Consider the following 20,383-nt stretch of genomic DNA (forward strand, 5'->3'; position numbering starts at 1 on the left):
TTAATTTATTTGCCCCCTAGTACATTACATTAATGTAGGGTTTACATATATATGTTAATGTAAGATTCACATTAATTTATGTACTACATACATGATCATACACTTTGATAATTACTTCTATAAACACATATCTACCACAAGGAATAAACCACTAACGATTTATGAAACAGCTTCATTAACCCAAACTAAAACTTAGTATAGAATATACTGTATATAACTCTTTCTAGAATATGACAGTGCCTGAGTACAAGAGCTGGATGGCAACTGGACTAAATGATTCACTTTAATGCTTAATGTACTGGTAGCTATCACACTTGGTTATCTATCAATTGCAGTTCTCACATGAAATCAGTAGCTTGGTGCATGTAAGGTCCTTCACGACCAGCTTCAGGATCATTCATTCCCCCTAAATCCCTAGCACAACTTGCACTTTTGTGCCCCTGGTTCCAATATCAGGGGCATACCTTGATTAAACGTTAAACTTTGCTCTTCACCAAGACATCTGGTCAGCTATATATCTGTTCCTCTCATAATCACAGAATCTGGCTATTTTGGCACTTTTGGTTCCTTTGTTCAGGGGGCTTTTCAGGTTGCCCTTCCAGTGCACCAAGGTAAACACAATCTAAGACTTGAAAATAAAATGTCTTGCTGCCTATTTTTGGTTCTTAGCAGCAGCTGAATGAGACAGCTGAAGTATATAGGGAATCATCTTAACACTGATGCATTTTGCCTTGCATTTGATAAGAATCATAGAATCATTAAGGTTGGAAAAGATCACCAAGATCATCAAGTCCAACCTTTGACCTAATACCACCCATGTCCTAAAAAACATCACTTCATACTTAGGCATTATGCCTTTGTCTCAGTACTATGTATTACCACAGCATGTTTTATCCATATTTTGTATTTGCCTTAATTGCTCTAAAGGTAGAGGCATTTTATACCAAGTTTCAGTCACCAGAGGAATCTTACAGCCAAGCTATCAGCTCCCAAAAACAGAAGTTTATCACAAATGCAGACAAACCTTAAAGCAGAGTGGCTGGATGAAACCATGATAATGAAGAATCAAACCCTCACAATCCATCGGGGAGCGCATGCTCTCTAGCGACACCCCGATTTCTAATTTGGTGCAGTAATTATTTAAGCAAATTCAGCTAACTCCTCTAAAACTTCCCAAGCTGCTAAGCCAAGGACAATATTGAGGCTTGCAAGACACAGCCCTAGCGGGTGGTGAACTCCATAATGATCTTTACCCTTTTAATTCGCTTGTCAAACAGGGAGAACTGAAAAGAAATGGAAATAAATAGTTTAAGGGTCATGGCATATCCACAAACTCTTAACTATGCTGCTATTTGGTGAATGCTTGTTGGACATAATTATTCACTATTACACTTCCTCTAATTTTCTTAACAACACGAGGGATTTTTAACCAAATATTCAATGCATTTTTACATCATATTTTTTCATCCTTTATTCTATCTTTTTTTTCCATACCTTTCATATGTCACTGATGTTGGAGTTACATTTATGAACTCATACCTAATTGTTAGCATACTCATTAACCTCACCTTCCTTCATGAATCTTGATATCTTGCCAGGTCACTGTGAAAATACCACAGTGCAGTCAAATAATCTGATGAATAGGGGACACTAAAAATGGGAAATGTATTCATAAGTTCTTGTTAGCACCAGCAGATTTTAAGAAATACTATTTCTCTAGGGTCTTGGAGTCTCAGTTTGTGGTGAGGCAGAAGACAGCTAAGCTCTATAAATACAATTATTAATTTGTATACAAATTCTTTATTCTTTTATTTTTATTCTTTATTTCTTTCTCATAACATAATGAAAGCAAGGCAGGACATGCACACATGAACTTAAATAAGTTGGTTTAGTTTGTTCTAAAAAGGCTTTCTCCTGGCTTGTTTTTATTTATTTTTATATTGGGTTTTGTTTACCTTTTCCTCCACTGTTTAATAAATGAAGATGGAAGAACAGCAGGTTTTATAACCCAAAATCACCAGACTATTGAAAAAAGTGAAAATAATATTAATTTACAGTTTCAGTTTCTGTGAAGATTTAAGAAAAACATTTGGAAAATGCTTGCGAAAACATAGTTAAAAGACAACATATTTAGTTGAAAGAATATAAAGACCACAGTTAAACACATACATGTCACACTTCTGTAAAGAATATAAACAAATCTCCCAAACCCAAGCCTTCTCTCAGTGACAAGAAAACTCGACACTCCTCCTTCCAAAAGGGCATGTACCAACTGTCTGCAACAACTATCCTTTATGGGGAACCTTAAAAAAAATTTATTCATATTGTAATAATGAGTCTAAACTATACCCATTGTTAGTGAGTGATAGCCATCCTGACACCAAGTGCTAAACCATCTATACCCAGTCTCCGTATAATTTAACAGTTTTGGAGGGAATGAAGTTTCTACAAGTGCATATTATGACTTTTTTAATTGACAAGATTTTACTCTAGTAGTTATATAGCAGGAGTCTGGAAAAAGGTACAGGAGATTTTATTTTTAATTTAAGGATGGCTATGATTAAATTAGAGCAAAGGATTTTATGAAACAAATTTTAGGATAGTTTACCTGCTTCTTAATTCCATAATCATCACATGCTTCAGCTTTCATTTTTTCAATCTTTTCTTCTTGCTGTTTTGCTTCTTTTTCATACATAACTTTTTCCTTTGCCAATCTGCAATTAAACCAAATAATTGTGTTAATCTGGTTCTATTATGGTAAAAAGTTATACCATTCAAAACAAAACAAAACACAAATCACCCTGAAAGCTGCAGCCCTATAAGAAAATAAAGTTTTATTTAAAAAAGACTCTTAACCACTAGATCGGGATGACTGCTAATAATGACAGTGGTTCAGAGGACAAAGCTATCTATCTCAAAAAAAGTCCTCACATCATAGGTAGCTGTCTTGGGGTAATCCATGTTATTGAATTAGATATCTATCTGTGCCCAAAAATTGTTACTGTCTCTTTAACATCCTACAGCCAGGAAGCTTGTGGAGGGGAGAGGGGTGTGCTATCATGGGCGCTTTTAAAGTCTGCTTTCGCAGGCAGTTCGTCCCTTTTTGCTGCGTGGTTTTTGCTTCACTGGCTGCTTGGTCTTTGCTTAAGCAGAGGCTTCTTCTTTTTGGGTTCTTTTTTTGTTGGTTTTTTTTTTCCTTCTTCCTCATCTGGGAGAGACTGCAATTAGCATTTTTGAGCTGCCTTGGGGTGAATTCCACAGTAAGGGCATCTAACTGACAGTAGCAGGGCAGCCAATAGTTCATCATCTGCCGCTAGAACTACTCCATAAACTCCTGCCTTCCCATGAGGGATCTGACGCCATCTTGTCCCTTTGTCCTTCAAGCCATGCATCCACCACTGCTGGGCTCCATCTTAGGAAGGTATTTTTGGCATTTCGGGTCTTTCTTTGTTCCCGTGGGGTTGTGAGATTTAGCAGTTTGGTATCTAGCAGTTATTTGCTGTTATTTTTTTCCTGATGCTGTTCTGTTTGTTAGTAAACTGTCATTTTTTCACTCAAATCTACTCCTATTCATTCCTTATTGGTGGAAAGGGGTTGGTTGAACCTATAAAGGGAGGCAACTCATTAGAGAGTGTTCTTTTAAATTGTCTTCAACCAAGACAATAGCCAAAACAAACTTAAGATGTCTTCCAAGGTAACACACCATCAATTTCTAGATCACCATTTGCCAGACTTTCTCATCATTGTTATAAATGAAGTCATGGAGTTGGCTTTCCTAAAGGGTTATGAGGCATTTGTTATGGTTAATTATTAATGGTTGTGTATATGTTATGGTTACCTCTACTGATTTGTTATGGTTATTTGATAATGGTTGGGTAACGAGATGCGGCGCGAGGGAAACTCACAGGCACTCTCAATATGAGATATAAAGTAAGCTCCATTTTATTTCACTAAACGAAAGACTTATATACTGTTACAGAAGTTTCTATTCATAGATACATACACACACCTGCAGCTGTTCTCACACACCCAGGGATCCTCCTGCTAACTCCCTTATTCTTTTCTCATAACACTCCTGACTCTTAATCTTTCTCATGGCATTCTTCCCACAAAACATTCTCAGGCAAACAACCACTGCAGCTTGTCAGAATTTCACTGAGGCCTGGGAACACTGAAGCCTTGCTCAGCTCTGTTCAGTTAGCATGAGTTTTGCTGGAAAACTACGTTTTCCAACAGTTGGGTATATGTTATGGTTACCTCTACTAATTTGTTATGGCTAATTGCTATATATTATGGTTACCTCTTACTGATTTGTTGTGGCTAGTTGTTAAATATTATGGTTACCTCTATTTATTTGTTATGGCTAATTGTTAAACCGTTATGATTTGTTGCAGCTAATTGTTAAATGTAATGGTTACCTCTGATTGTTACATGTTCCTCTTAAAAGTTTTGTTTAATTAAGAAAAGGAAGAGAAAAGGGTGTTAATCAGCATTAGGGGATAGCTGGGCAAGCAGGTAACCTATCAGAAGACCTCAGAAATGATGAGCCAATGAGGACTGAAGACAATGAGCCAATTGGAGCACCTTAAAGAGGTGGGGTTAGGGGGTTATAAAAACGGTATCCCCTAGCTAGGAGGTGTGCCTCTGGCTTCCCCGCATTGGTGGCTAAGCATCCAGTGCTGTTCCCTCTACTTTGTGGAACAAGTTTTTCATTTTGTTTCCTATTGTATTTTTTGTTAATAAATGTTTAAAATTTTACAATAGTGAGCTTCTTTCTCACCTCACCATCCAGACTCTGTTAATAAATTATGGACATAATTCTTAAAAAAAAATTATCATATGTAAATTAAAAAGCTCCTTCAGGTTCACAAACATGATCCCAAAATGGTTTGTTTTGTTTTTTTCCTGATCAAAACTCTGTGTCATGCCATTAAATGCAATATTTCCCATACTAGTTTTTGTACAAAATAATGAAAAGTAAAATTCCCACATAACACGGTACCCTCATAGTCTTGTGTTTCCTAGAGTATTTTCTACATTTACCTTGATGCTGGTTTGAATTACAGACAAAAATTCTATAATTTTCACTAACAGCAATTTTCTTTCTGACTTTATTTTTCAAAGGGAAAAGAAACCATTTTTTAATCCAAATAATGGACTCATATTTGGAAGCAGGATGCTTTTTGCTAACAAGTGTAGATTCAAGAGTAATGCAAGAAATTTTGAAGGTCAGGAGAATACTAGGGTAGTCTAGTCTCAGGTCCTGCAGCAATTTTTACATTTTTACATTATTTGTTGTTATTGAAATTTTGCTGTTACATCTCCTACTTTGTAACATATGTTCATCATGTATATGTTGGATTACATAACACTATATTCAAATAAAAACACCCTTCAGGATCTGGAGAATGATGAAGTAATTCCTGATTAGCTAACTCAAGACCAAAACAAACATTGATATGGTAGTGCAAACCTGGGAGCAAAGAAAATCCTTCCCCAGACAAGAACACATCTTCTTCTATACACACTATCTTTTCAAACTGACTGCTTTTCAAGTTTGCTTAATTTTGTCAAAAGGAAAAGGACTGCATGTTCTGGCCTAGTTTAGAAGTAAGTTTTAACTTGATTTTTTCCCATCTTTCTCAGCTATAGATGCTTGATAATTACATTCATATTTGTCTATATACTTCTATTTCTGTATTAATTGTACATTTCAGAAGCAGAACTTGAAATATTCTGATTTCAAAACTGAAAACTAATGAGAAACGACGAGAGGGAACTCACGGCAGTCTCAATATGAGATATAAAGTAAGCTCCATTTTACTTCACCAAACGAGAAACTTATATACTGTTACAGAAGTTACTATTCATAGCTACACACACACCTGCAGTCTGTTCTCACACATTCAGGGATCCTCCTGTTAACTCCCTTATTCTTTTCTCATAACACTTCTGACTCCCTAATCTTTCTCCTGACATTCTTCCCACAGCTCAGAAACACAGCTGTGGTTCTCAGGCGTCAGCTCTTCAAAACAACTTGTCAGGATTTTCACTGAGGCCTGGCTATGCTGAGGCTCCGTTCAGGCCTGTTTAGTTAGCATAAGTTTTGCTGGAAAACTGCGTTTTCCAACAGAAAACATTACATGAAACCTGATATAGGAGACTGCTTTCTGTGAAACTTTTTCCATTGCCCTTTGTTCAGTAATCAGAATTGTCCAATTTAATGTTCTGTTTATCATTCATAAGATTGAGATGCTGATATTAATGTTATTAAGAAGTTTTGATTTGAAAATATTTTTTGTAGTCAAACCTTCCTCTAGATCCAATGAAGCTGTTTCTAATTAAAGAAAGCTATTTCAAAAGTAAAGTGAAATTTCATAATGGAGTAATACTAATCCTTAATCACCTCTTCCTTAAAAATTTCAGAATTCTGCACAAAGATACCCACATGATACTTTGTTCCTCTCTTCTTCCTTCACCCTTTGTCCATCTAGAAGCAAGATTCTGTGGTGGGTTTTTTTTGGAGGGTGGGGTGGTTTTGTTTTGGTTTTTGAGGGTGTGTGTTTTTGTCACCTCCCAGGTTAAAATGAATACTAAACCAGAATATTACTGTCAGGAAAATTAATTCACAAACACTAGAGGTTTATGTCCAAAAAGGAGATAGAGGAGTCCTTTAACTCTATTCATGAATAAAGGGAGAGATCATGGGCATTTCCCATGTGGTCTCTCAAATTTCTAGAGGATGCAGCCTCTTTTTATCCTAATTTCCTGGCATTTCCCTCTCTCTTTCCCCATTGGCTGAGGTACTCTGAGAGGTACAGACTTCCCGAATCACCTAATATAGACCCCCTTCTAATATACATTGCCCCCCTTCTTCTTTTCCTTGTGTTTAGTCTTTTAGCTAAATCCAGGGATTTAGCAGTCTTGGGTAGGTCAATTACAGGAATTCCTATGGAATTCCTTCCCATTGTTTCTTCTATCTCTCAGTATCTGGCTTTATCTACCAGCAGGCCGCACAGTTTGTTTGTAAAGACACTCCCTTCTCATTACTTTCATTTATAAGTGGTGTGATCATGCACAATGAACAGAGTAATAATAGCTCAATAAGTACCAGAAAAAGCCAGACCATAACTTATTGCATTTCAAGGATACTGATCATGTATAGATGGAAAAGCCTGCAACCATAAGAAATACTACAGTTGTAACTTTAGCAGACATTCCAGTGTTGTATGAAATATAAACTACAGTACCTTTAACTTTTAACTGCAAGAATCCAAAATAAAAAAGGGAAAGAATGTATATTACTTATCATAGTTATACTTTGTGCTGGTTTTGACTGGGATAGGGTTAATTTTCTTTACAGTAGGTAGTAATAGTTTGTGTTTTGGAATTGTGCTGAAAACAGTGTTGATAATACAGAAATGTGTTATTGCTGATCAGTGCTCCCACAGCATCAAGACCTTTACTGCTCCTCACTCTGCCCTGCCAGCAAGTAGACTGGGGGTGCACAAGAAGTTGGGAGGAGACACAGCCATGACAGCTGACCCCAACTGACCAAAGGGATATCCCATACCATATGGCATCATGCTCAGCCATAAAACTAGGGGGGAAATTGCAGGGGGGCTACTACTCAGGGACTGGTTGGGCATCAATGAGTTGGTAATGAGCAATTGTTTTCATTTGCATCACGTGTCTGTCTTGGGTTTTATTTCTCTCTGTTATTTTAATTTTCCTTACAATTTCATTATTTTATTTAAATGATTAAACTGTTTTTATTTCAACCCCATGAGTTTTCTCCCTTTTACCCTTTTGATTCTCTTTTCCTATCCTGCTTGGGGGGAGTGAGTGAGCAGCTATGTGGTGCTTAGTTGCCAGCTGGAGTTAAACCATGACATTATCATTTGTAATAATCCTTTATTCTACAATAAGCAGTTTCTTAATATATTCTTGTTTTTAAATAATCCTGTCACCTAGTACCCATCTGAAATCCTATGGTAAGCCTGTTTCAGCTATGCAATATCCTACATCCTGTAATAGCTCTGTAAATAAACCAAACATTAATCACCAAATGGTTTTATACATTGAAAGGCACACTGTGTTAAGAAACAGTCAGCTCTATGACCAGTCCTGTCAAACCTGATTGCCAAAGTTAGGACTCTAAATAAATGTTCTAAACAAAGTTTTTGTATTTTCTTCCCTTTGGTAAAAATGAGCCTGTTTTTTAGCAGTAGTCTATAAATAGAACTTAGATGGACACCAATAGGAGATAAGGGTACTCACACTTTTTAAAAGAAAAATCTTAACTTTGCTCACAAAATAGAAAATCTAGCCCCTCATACAGTCAAGGTAAATCATTTTGGCATACATTACAACATGTATCCTCTCAGCTACCTTAAAATGCTATTGTATTTTTCAAATTCTTCCCAAGCAAAGCTATGACATATGATAAGTAGAAATAAAGTCATCAGATATATTGCCTTTGGTATAAGACAGAACTTTAGTTGAAACTAGTCATTTAAAATGCAATACACAAACAAAACATAAAGGATACTTAAGAATAACAAGGACTAATTTTGTTTATATTTATGTTACAGTTAAGTGTTGGGAGTCACCCGAATATAGCACACACTCTCATAGAGATATCGGTGCCATTTTGTTTATTCGCTGGAAACAAGCATTATTATAGAAAAAAGCATTGTTCACGCGACACACTGGTATACATGATTGGTTATTTGCCTGAGTTCATGCGCCTGATCTAACTCGCTAATTGGCTGTAAGCTTCTAATCATGCTCTCCTAGCATCAGCTAAAGTCCTGTCTGTGTGATTTCCCTCTCTTGTTTATAATTCTTCTATGATGTTCACATTCTTGGCTCTTACGTTTCATTATCTCCTGGGAAAGACATTTCAGGGTCAGTCACATGGGCTGGATTGTGCATATAAATTCCATTTATGCCATTTCTCAGGCTCCTGTGGCCTTGCTTTGCAAGCTATTCTTCTACAGTTAAGCAATAATACCACAGCTGTAAAATTTATTCTGTATTACCAAAATAAATGCATTATTTTTGGTATACACCAAGTTCAGGGTAAATATTTCATTCAGAAAAGTCTCAACAAAGCTCCATACAGTATATTATAATGCAAAGGTATCACACTGATCAGTACGTAACTGACCCCAAAAATAACTACAGCTTTGGTTCAACACTTCAAAAAAAGTCACTACTGTCTCCTCTCATACTCAAAACGGTAGATGATTGCATTAATTCTTTACAATGTATCACTTCGACAGACTTGGATATTGAGATGTATTTTATTCAAATGTGGTTGTAAAGAGTGATAAGGTCTTCCCTTCCCAGGTCCTGCACTTGAGTCACAAGTGCTCTATACAATGCTACAGGCTTGGGGAAAAGTGGCTGGAAAACTATCTGGAAGAAAGGGACCTGGGAGTATTGGTTGACAGCTGGCTGAATATGAGCTGGCAGTGTGCCCAGGTGGCCAAGAAGGCCAATGGCATCCTGGCTTGTATCAGAAATAGTGTGGCCAGCAGGACTAGGGAGGTGATAATTCCCCTGTACTTGGCACTGGTGAGGCCAAACCTAGAATCCTGTGTGCAGTTTTGGACGATTCAAGAAGGACATTGCAGTGCTGGAGCGTATCCACAGAAGGGCAATGAAGCTGGTGAAGGAACTAGAGCACAAGTTTTATAAGGACCAGCCAAGGGAACTAGGGTTATTTAGTCTGAAGAAAAGGAGGGTGAAGGGAGGACACATTATGGCTGTCTACAACTACTGAAAGGAGGTTGCAGTGAGGTAGGTATGTGATGGACGGAACCTCATTTAACATACATTTGGTGTCATTGTGGTGGTTTTGCTTAGTCCAGAACATCAGCAAGGTATCTTAAGCATCTAAGAGAAATTCAAACCCTTCAATAGCTGTTGTGGTAGGCCTGAAGAAGTGTCTGAGGGGTGGGGAGTGGCACAGAAAATGGCTCCTGTGTGTCCTGCGTGAAGGTTCTGGAAGTTTTTCACCAAGTCCAGTAGAGCCAATCTCTGATGGCTCTGAAAGTGATGGACATGCTGCCAGCCAAGTCTGGGCCAATTAGAGATGTTAGTTACGCCTCTGTGAAAACATATTTAAGAAGAAATCAAAACAAAGTAGTCACACGCTTCTTTTTAGCTAGAGGAAGAGGAGGAGGTAAAAATATGTGAAGGGAGAACAACATGGAGACATCAAGGTCAGTGGAGAAGGTGGGGGAGGAGGTGCTCCAGGTGCCAGAGCTGAAAACCCTCTGCCAGCAGTGGTGAAGATCATGGGGGGAGCAGGTGGTCGCCCTGCAGCCCATGGAGTCCACAGGGGTGCAGAGATCCACCCACAGCCCGTGGGGAGGTGCCCACACCAGAAGAGCAGGTGGATGGCTAGAGGAAGCTGTGATCCAGTAGGAGTCTCATATGAAGAGTTAAAGTTGCAAAGGCCTTGCAAGAGAGAGAAAGGCCTTGCTCCTGGGATGGAAGCAACCTGGCCTCAACTCGGAAATCTGTACCCTATGGACAAAGGACTCGCGTTGCAGCAGAAATTTGGGTGGGTGCTTGTCGCAGCATAGAAACCTTTCCCACAGGATATTTTCTCTTCTTCTTCTATGTTTTATAATTAAAGTTTCATGTTATTGAAACAGCCTTTTGGATACAGGCGGTCAAACGCCTGGGCCAATCAATCCCTGGGGGGTGGATGATTGTTGGTCCAATCCAAACAGCTTTCTGGTGTGTTGTGGCTAGCACAGGCTTTTCCCATGAGAATTCTTTTTGTGTTTTATAAATAAAGATAAAGTTTGGATGTTATTAAAAACAGTGTCCCAAGATCTGGACGGTGCAGGCCTGGCCAATCAGGCCTAGGGGGAGGCTTCTGGCCGACCAATCTGGGTGACTTTTGAAAAGTCATATATATATGATGAAATCAAAACAATAAAGGTCTTTCCTTCTTGCCACTGAGAACTGACCTCTTTACTCTGCTAGCTGCTCAACAGCGATAGTATGTATATAAATCTGTTAATTATTTAATAAAGTAGTTCTTTTAGCACTCTGAAAGGACTCATCTCTTCACTCTGCTAGCAGTTGAACAGCGACATCTGGTGACCACTGACGCGTACTACACGCACTGCAAAAGTACGCCGGCAACCTCTCCCCCCACCGCCCGCGGCGCGGCGCGGTTCAGTTTTGGGATGGAAATGGACCCCCCCAATGCCAAAAGATGAATTTCTGCGAGCCTTCTTGGAGGATCCCTGGTGTGATCCAGCAGTCACAGGCAAGCAACACCTTACCAGGGTGTTGATGAATTGGGCCGCTGAAAATGGGGTTCCAGAGGTGTGGGAGACAGATGTGGACTGTCCTTTGTGGCTCAAGGTTGGGAAGGCTTTGAGGAAAGAAATGATATTTGGAGACATGAAAACCATTTGTTTGCATCGGACATGGCGATCTGTCTGGGACGCGTTAGGGGGACAGGAATTTTACACTGCAGAGCTTAACGTTTCTTTCTGTTTGGACTCCTTGCTTTCAATCAGCGAGGACCACACGGAGAAACCCCCGATCCGGACTGACCCCACAGCCCCACAGTCAGCAGCGGATGGGTCCAAAAAGAGCAAGTATAACTCTCCAAATGATTTTATCTTACCCACCTACCCCCACCCAAATTGTTAACATAGGGTTAAAATGTTTCTAAAATCGGGATAGCTAAAAGTAGGCCTTGGGAACAGGGTTAGGTATTGTAGTTACTGCAAATCATGTGAAACTGCACCTGGGGACCTGCATGTACAAGTTCATGGTGACATGAACACGAAGACTGTTTAGAAAATATCAGGAATTGTTTTAGCTAAATCATGCGGATTTGGACCTGTGAAATAAATCAGAAATATTGTGGGAAGAGGGGGTTTAAGTCATACTTCAGGGAAAACAATGGAACAATATTAAGTTGATGATTAACATATGATTATACAACTGTTATGTAAGGGAAGAATATAAAATGTATTCACTTCAAATTTTGAAGACAGATTTGGGTACATCCTACCCCGGCTTCCTGAGCTCAATAAAAAGCACCTGCATGTAATCATTCCGTGATTATGCTTTTTCCACGCTAACAAAATGAGCAGTTAGCGGAGATGCTGAAGAAAGAGGGAGAACGGAGTGACCACGGGACGCCAGCTGCCTCTGCCTCCATGGAATGGCACCGCCCTTCCCCCCCCCATCGGGGCCCCCGATGGAGCTCCCAGCCGCAGTGTGTGCTGCCCCGGGTGCAGGAACTGAGAGTGCAGAAACTGCTTGCCCTGCCGTGACATGAGCGGGACAGCAACAGACCCTGGTTCCATCCAGAACAGACACGGACTCAGAAATCCTGGCTGCCACGTGGACTGCGCAGGATCCGCGAGTCATGCAAGAACCAGAAGAGAAGCCTCCGGCAGCCAGTGCTTCCAGTCAAGGCGACCTGATTGACATGCCGATTGAGGCGTTGCTGGCGCAGACTCTCTGCAAATCAGGTACTCGGGATTTTGGGTAGCCGCCAGATTTGCCCCCTTTGTCTCACCTTTTAATGGATTTAATGGCCGAAGTGGCCAGATTCCGCCAAGATATGGTGGAGATCTGCTCGCAGGGCATCCAGCACGCAGGCTGGACCAGGGTGGAAGTGCCTGTCCCAAGACCCCAGAAGGTGTCCAGACTCCATGCCGCAGGGACAGCTGACATGGCAGCAGGGGTGCAGAGGGATCTGGGACAAATACAGGAAGTGCCGGTCCCTCTGACGGTTTCAGTGGCAGACGCAGCCTCAGCACAGCGCGCTGATCCAGCCGCTTTTGTGCCGATGCAGCAAGCGATTTTAACTGACGCTGTGCCAGTGAACTCGGCGAGCATGCCCGATGCCCCGCCTGTATCACCGCCATCCTCTTGCCCTTCCCCCAACCCCACCACTGTGCCATTTTGCGGCACGGAAACCGCATCCAGCTAGACCAGTCTCTTGTGATAGGGCTCGCAGATAGCAAGCCCTACTCTGACGATTCAGACAGTGATGTAGATGGGATGCTTCCTCCTGGGCGAAAGCTCGCGCTGGCGGGGCAGCGAAAGAAGCATTTGCTTCTGAGCAACCCTTGAAAACACCAGGACAGCGCGGAGCCATTACACTCACGGGACTCCCTGCATTTCTGGGAATCAGTAAAGCAGGGCGCGCTGGATGCGGGACATTGGGACCTTATAGAGAGATTAGGGATGCAAAGATGACGGGAGAGGCATGGAGCTGCTATGGCAGGTCAAAGTGATGCTAGCTTCCTGCACGGAGACGTTCAGGCTTTTCCGGTGTTTAAGCCTGACCCGAATTCGGATGAGAAAAGCAGGCATGATGTCACTGCATGGAAGGTCGTATGTTCTGGTTGCAACAGTCGTAAATGACCTTTACTCGAAAATAGCAACTTATGGGCTCTCTTCTCCCCATGTTATGCAAATTATTAGAGTGATAAATAGTGATCTGCTTGCTCCATTTGATATTACATATTTGGCTCAAGTCTTGTTTCTCCCCGTGCAATATGGAGTTTTTGAGAACAATTGGAGAATGTTGGTTGAAAAAAAGGTAAGGGACAATATGTACTTGCCTCCTGAGGACCCTAAGCGCACGACTGGGGTTGATGTCCTTATGGGGAAAAGACATTTCTCTAACCCCAACGTCCAAGCTACTTGGGATCCTTGGATTCTGAAGCATGCCCAAAAGCTCGGTATGGGAGCCATCACAAAAACTATGGAGATGATTGCCCCACAAACATGGTATTCAAAAATACATCAGGGGCAATCTGAGCTTTCCCTGACCTTTGTAGAGAAGCTAGCAGCTGCCTTGGAAAAGCAGGTGGAAGATGATTGTCCCGGGTTAATGATAAGACTCTCTCTCCTCCGAGAGCGAAGGGCCCCGACACCCCCTCCCCCACCCACAACAGAACCTCTTAGATGGAAGTGAAGAAAAAACTATTTATTTGACAAAACCACGCAGAGTGCCCTGCAAGGCACTGGGGAAGGGGAAAACCAAGGTGAAAAGGAGTTATTCAACCTGATTAAAAAGTCCTTTTCTCAGACGCAGCCCCTCTCCTCCTCGCCCCCCCGGGGCCGGGTGGAGCTCCCTGGAGAGCTCTGCTGTCCTCTGGCCCTCCTGGGTCTCCGGGTGGCAAAGCAGATCGAAGAGAAGGGGTCCAAACGAGGAAAAAGAAAAAATGGGAAAAAAAACGGGAACAGAGCTCACTCCGACCCCCGTCCAGCACGCAGTCTCTGCCAGGCGACGAATCCTCCCCCGGAGCGAGGCTTGGGGAAAATGTTTTCAAAACAACCCGCGTTTCTCTCTTCGGCTGGGTGTAGTTAAAGAGACAGGACCACACATTTTTCTCTCTTGGGCATATAAGCCAACGATAGGGGATAAAGGATTATCATAACATCAATCCAAGACAATGATACATTGAGACAGATATTGTGCAAGCAGTTAGCAAGAGACAATGCCAATGAGGAGTGTAGAAGGATCATAAATGCCCTACCAGGGGATCCTTCACTCACAGACATGGTACAAGCTTGTGCTAAGGTGAGGGCAGATGTCGCTGTTGAGCCGCTAGCAGAAAAGGAAAGCCCCGATTCTCAGCGTGGCATAGAAAAAAGTACTTTATTGTTTGAATCCAACATATATATAGAGTTTTCAAAGGTCACCCAGATTGGTCAGCCAGAAACCTCCCCCTAGGCCTGATTGGCCAGGCCTGCACTTTCCAAATCTTGAGACACTGTTTTTAATAACATCCAAACTTTATCTTTGTTTATAAAACACAAAAAGAATTCTCATGGGAAAGACCTGTGCTAGCCACAGGCAGACAGTCCAGGGAAATCCGCCTTGGCTGCATTTCTATCACCTAGTCGGGAACCCCCTGATCAGGGACAAAAACAGCCCAAAGCTGGGAACAAACGGAAATGAATCAAATCAAAGCAGAAGGGAAATTCGGGTACCGAGACTCCTCAATGTAAGAGGTGTGGTAGGCCAGGTCACTGTTCAGACTATTGAAGGTCACAATTCCCTGTAGATGGTCAACCCCTGTCAGGAAACATGAAGAGGGGTGCAAAAAGGGGGATTTGCCCCCATCACGACAGTTCCCCCAGAACAGGGTGGCGACACAGGCCAATCCAGTCAATGTGGAGACAGCACCCAAGGCTCAGCCCGAGTCAACGCCTACACCGCAGCAACAGTCATCCTAGAATCTAGCGATGCCTATAGGATTCCCTTGGATGTGCATGGACCCCTGGATCAGGGATTCAGTGTGCTGCTTGTGGGAGGGCCTGATGCCACCAGCCAAGGGATCCTTGTTCTTCCAGAAGTTATAGATGCTGATTTCACAGGCCAGCTTCACGCTACAGTTTCCACATCAGACCCCCCCATCACCATCCCTGAAAAGACTCACATTGCTCAATTGTTGCCTTTTGAGTCTTCTGTTACCAGGGTAGACCAGCAAGTTGGCGGAGGTAACAGCACTGAACTGCCAGGACTTCTGCAGGCTTACTGGGCTGCTGCCATCTCTAATCAGAGACCACAGATGACATGTACCCTCATCATGCCGAAAGCGCATCCACACCAAATTTGGATCCGAGGTTTGATTGATACAGGTGCTGATGCAATGATTCTTTCCTCCACTTCATGGCCTCCTTCATGGCCTCTAGCCCCCATGGGATCAGCTATCACGGGGCTGGGAGGAACCACACAGAGCCGACTGAGTAAGCGACCTGTGTTGGTGAAGGACCCAGAGGGACACACGGCCTTAATCCAGCCCTTTGTCACTTCAGCTCCAATTAACCTCTGGGGATGGGACGTGTTGGCAGCTTGGGGGGCATGAATCATGACAAATTTTTAATAGGGGTCACTGTGTGCAAGGGCGCACTGTATTCCATGCTATCTCTGCGATAGCTGACTGTCATGGGTTTTGAGACCGGACATTGCCAGGAGGACGCACGAAAAGAGGGCAACCAGGCTCCAAGCTTAAAGTTGCAAAAAGTGTTTAATTACCTAACAGAGTTGGAGGATAAATGCAGGCAAAAATAAACTTTTCATACAGTTTTTGTTCACTCCCCCCTCCCTCTTAAGAACCTATAGTATTCACCCCCTTTCCTCCTTTACAGTCAACAAGCCAGGTGGGGGGGCAGGGTGTGGGGTCTCTTTTCAGTCCACAGAGCAGATTCTCAAATTTACTCATCACCACAATTCTTCTACTACAAATACTCTTTATCTCTACTTGTTTCTCTCTCCAGACAGTTTTTTGCTCTCACCCCCACCCTCATAAGAAGCAGTCTCTGCACTCACCCCCCCCCTTCCTTCTTTCCAAACCAGCAACACAGACAGGGGGCAGGTTGAGGGGTCCTCTGGTCAGTCCAATCAGGAAAAGAGGTTCTCTATTTAGCCAGGGGTCCTTCCCACGAGAGACAGTCCTCTGGGAACTTCTTTGGCGTGGGTCCAATCTCATGAGAAACATCCCGCCAGAATTCTGCTGCAACATGAGTCTTTTTGTCCATAAGGTGCTGTGCAGACTCTCCTGAGCTGAGGCCAGGCTGCTTCCATCCCAGGAACAAGGCCTTTCTCTCCCAGTCAAGGCCTTTTGCAGTTTTAACTCTTAGATGAGACTCCCACTGGTTCACAGTCTTTTCCAGGCATCCACCTGCTCCTCTGGAGTGAGCTGTGGGTGGATTTCTGAATCCTTATGGACTCCATGGGCTGCAGGAGAAACTTCTTGCTCCCCCCATAGCTTCCACCACGGCTAGCAGAAAGTTTCAGCTCCGGTGCCGGAAGCACTGGAGCACCCCTTTTCTCCCCGCTTCTTCACTGACCTTGGCAATCTCCATGCTGTTCTCCCTCACATATTTTCACCTCCACCTCCTCCTTCTCCAACTACAAAGTGAAAGAAGTGCGTGCCTGCTTTGTTTTGATTTCTCCTTAAATATGTTTTCACAGAGGCATAACTAGCACCTCCAATTGGCCCAAACTTGGCTGGTAGCATGTCCATCACCTTCAGAGCCATCAGAGATTGGCTCTGCTGGACTTGATGTAAAAACTTCCAGAACTTGCACTCAGGACACACAGGAGCCATCTTTGTGCCACACCCCACCCCTCAGACACCTCTCCAGGCCTACTACAACAGCTTCTGAGGGGTCCAAATTTCTCCTAGATGTTAAAAACACTTCACTGATGTTTTGGGCCAATCAAAACCACCACACTGACCAAAACACCCATATGGGAACCACAGTGGCCCCTGCCAAAAGACAAATTAGTTGCCCTTTGTCAGCTGGTTCAGTAGCAACTGCAACAGGGACACATAGAGCCTTCTACCAGTCCCTGGAACACCCCTGTATTCGTAATTAAGAAAAAATTGGGGAAATGGAGACAGTTGCAAGAGCTCTGAAAAGTTAATGCAGTGATGGAAAGTATGGGGAGCATACAGCCAGCATACAGCATATACCCTCATCTACAATGATTTCCACAGGGTGGGAAATCTTGATCGTTGATTTGAAGGACTGTTTTTTCACAATCCCTTTGCACCCCAATGACAGACGAAAATTTGCCTTTACTGTGCCTGCAATTATTAATGCGGAGCCTGTAAAGAGATTTCAATGGAAAGTGTCACCACAGGGCATGAAGAATAGCCCGACTATCTGTCAATGGTACGTTGCTCAGGCCTTGTCCGGAATCCGTGAGCAGTTTCCCAAGGCACTCTGCTACCATTATATGGATGATATCCTGGTGGCAGCATCCACCCAGGATGAGTTGCAAAGGTTACAGCTTTGACTGCTCAATGCCTTGCATTCCTATGGGTTGCAAGTGGCTCCGGAGAAAATTCAACAGCAGCCTCCTTGGAAATATTTAGGAGTCAAAATTTTGGATCAAACCATACAACGTCAAGAGGTGCAGTTTTCAGACTCTATTAAGACTCTGAATGATGCCCAAAAATTGCTGGGTATCATCGATTGGTTACGCCCGTATTTGGGACTAACCAATGATCAACTTTTCCCCACTTTTTAATATTTTAAAGGGGGACTCTGATCTAAACTCACCTCGAAATTGACTCCTGAGGTGCGACAGGTGCTGAATGAGGTGTAGCAAGCTGTTTCTGCTCATCAGGTTTATCAAGTAGATCCCTCTACTGATATCACTGTTTTCATTACTGCTCCAGACCTTGTTATGATCCAATTATTAAGGTTCTTTGGAAATACCTCTGCCCGAATTAAGGTACAAACGAGACCATATGCCAATCAATAGTATGGGTTTTATTTGATAGAAAATACGAGAGAGAGAGGGAAGAAAAGAGAGAAAAAGAGAAGTAGGAAAAGAGGTGGGGGGGGGGGGGGACACAGAGATGGACAGGGACAAAGAAGTATCACCACTCCGTGGGTCCCGCTGGTGTCCTGATGTCCTCTTCCGCTGGTCTCGGTGGTGGAAGTCCCCCCGAAAGTGCAGAATGCCATGGGTTAATATACACTCAGGCCAGGTGGAAATGTCCAGGCATGTCCCCCCGGGGGAGGGGGCAGCCTCTAGCAGCAGACTCTGCTTGCACTCCTGTGGTGCAAGGCGTCTGGGGAGCACTTTGGGGGGTCTGTGATGGATTGTGACTCCCCCTCAGCTGCCTCTCACGTGAGAGTCCCGTGGCTTGTGGGGTTGGGGGTTCCACAGCTGGGCCAGTTTGTGTAATGCAGGATGAGTGTGTATTGCCTCTGACCAGAGGTTACGCCATCCTCCTCCCCCCTTCAGCTGGGGGTAAGACTGTGCAAACCTGGCTTCTGTGAGCAGTGCTCTGCCCCCACCCCAAACTCAGCCAGAAACGATTCTCAGTACCGCTGGTGGCTTCAGCCTCTGTGGATGCATTCCTTTCCTTCAGACTGAGATGATTGAACAATAGGCTTTTCCCTTTATCTAATCTCAGCAGTTTGGCTCTCAGTGCAAAGTCCCAGTTAGGTATCCTCAGGGAGGCTTCTTTGATCAAAACTTTGTATCAATGTTTGAGGCATGAACTATTTTCAGTCTCTGACAGACCTCCATCCTACAGGTATCATTGGCCAGTGGAACAAACAATGGGATGACCCTTTGCATATCCTGGAATGGGTCTTTTTGCCCCATCAGCCAAAAAAGAGAGCACCCACATTGTTTGAATTGATAGCTTGCCTGATAATCAAATGCCATTATCGGTGTTTACAATTGATGGCAGCGGATCCTACAACGATTGTTGTTCCGGTATCACAGGACAGCTTTGAATGGAGCCTTGCCAATAGCGCTCCTTTGCAAAGTGCACTGCAAAATTTCTCAGGGCAGATTGCTTACCATCTGCTCAGCCACAAATTGCTGCAGATGGCAAATTCAATCAGTTTTATGTTGCGGCCAAAGAGCAGTTGGGTGCCAGTTCATGGACCCACCATCTTCACGGACGGTTCTGGGAAGACAGGAAAGGCCATTGTAACCAGGAAGGAGGGATCTGAGTGGCAAGTGCTGAAAAGCCACGAGACAGGCTCTGCTCAGTTGGTTGAATTGAAGGCAGTTGCCATGGCTTTTCAGCGATTGTCTCAGGTACTTTTGAATTTGGTCACTGACTCTGCTTGTGAAGTGGATATAACCAAACATTTGGATTGCTCACTTTTAAAAGAAGTCAATAATGTGGTTTTGTTTTCGCTATTGCGAACTTTGTGGAAGGCGATTCAAGTTCGAGTGCATCCATATTATATTCTGCACATTCGAAGCCACACCAATTTACCAGGCTTTTTAACAGAAGGCAATGCCAGGGCTGACATGTTAGCCAACCCTGCATGGGTGGCACCTCAGCCTGACAAAATCGCACAAGCCAAGGCATCGCACAATTTCTTTCATCAAAGTGCACATACCCTGCAGAAGCAGTTTCAATTGACGCCAACTGAGGCTCGTGACATTGTCAGTGCTTGTGCTGACTGCCACGGACTCGCTGCTCCTCTGCCATCGGGGGTGAACCCCAGAGGTCTAAAGGCCTTGCAGCTATGGCAGACGGATGTGACACACATTCCAGAATTTGGCCGAGTCAAGTATGTGCATGTGTCTATTGACACTTTCTCCTCAGCTATGTGGGCAACTGCCCATACTGGAGAAAAAAGTCGCGATGACATTGCCCATTGGAAATTGGCTTTCTCAGTCCTGGGGGTGCCAGCCACTGTGAAAACCAACAATGGTCCTGCCTACGCCTCGCAGAAGACGCGGCAGTTTTTGCACCTATGGGGTGTAGACCATACGTTCGGTATTCTGCATTCTCCTACTGGCCAAGCCATTGTGGAACGCGCTCATGGTACTCTGAAGCGTGTCTTGGAAAGGCAGAGAGGGGGAATGCATGGGGAAACA

The 20,383-nt window shown here is 43.3% G+C and overlaps 3 long non-coding RNA genes across 3 annotated transcripts in view; 1 reads left to right on the forward strand and 2 right to left on the reverse strand.

The window, feature by feature from the left end:
• The window catches only part of LOC146425459 (uncharacterized), a 227,237-nt gene that overhangs the window by 102,855 nt on the left and 103,999 nt on the right, over window positions 1–20,383 (forward strand). The window lies entirely within an intron of this gene.
• LOC146425461 (uncharacterized) lies at window positions 1,778–2,715 on the reverse strand. The gene is made up of 2 exons (XR_014846568.1): window positions 2,609–2,715; window positions 1,778–2,303 (listed from the first exon to the last, which is right to left on the reverse strand). It is a non-coding gene; the product is annotated as an uncharacterized LOC146425461 (long non-coding RNA).
• The window catches only part of LOC146425462 (uncharacterized), a 77,024-nt gene continuing 72,662 nt past the window's right edge, over window positions 16,022–20,383 (reverse strand). The window contains exon 2 of the long non-coding RNA XR_014846590.1: window positions 16,022–17,249. This is a non-coding gene — a long non-coding RNA (uncharacterized LOC146425462). The remainder of the gene's footprint in view (window positions 17,250–20,383) is intronic.

This window comes from Lichenostomus cassidix, chromosome W, assembly GCF_008360975.1.
Source record: "Lichenostomus cassidix isolate B80296 chromosome W, HeHo_3.0, whole genome shotgun sequence".
Classification (NCBI taxonomy): domain Eukaryota; kingdom Metazoa; phylum Chordata; class Aves; order Passeriformes; family Meliphagidae; genus Lichenostomus; species Lichenostomus cassidix.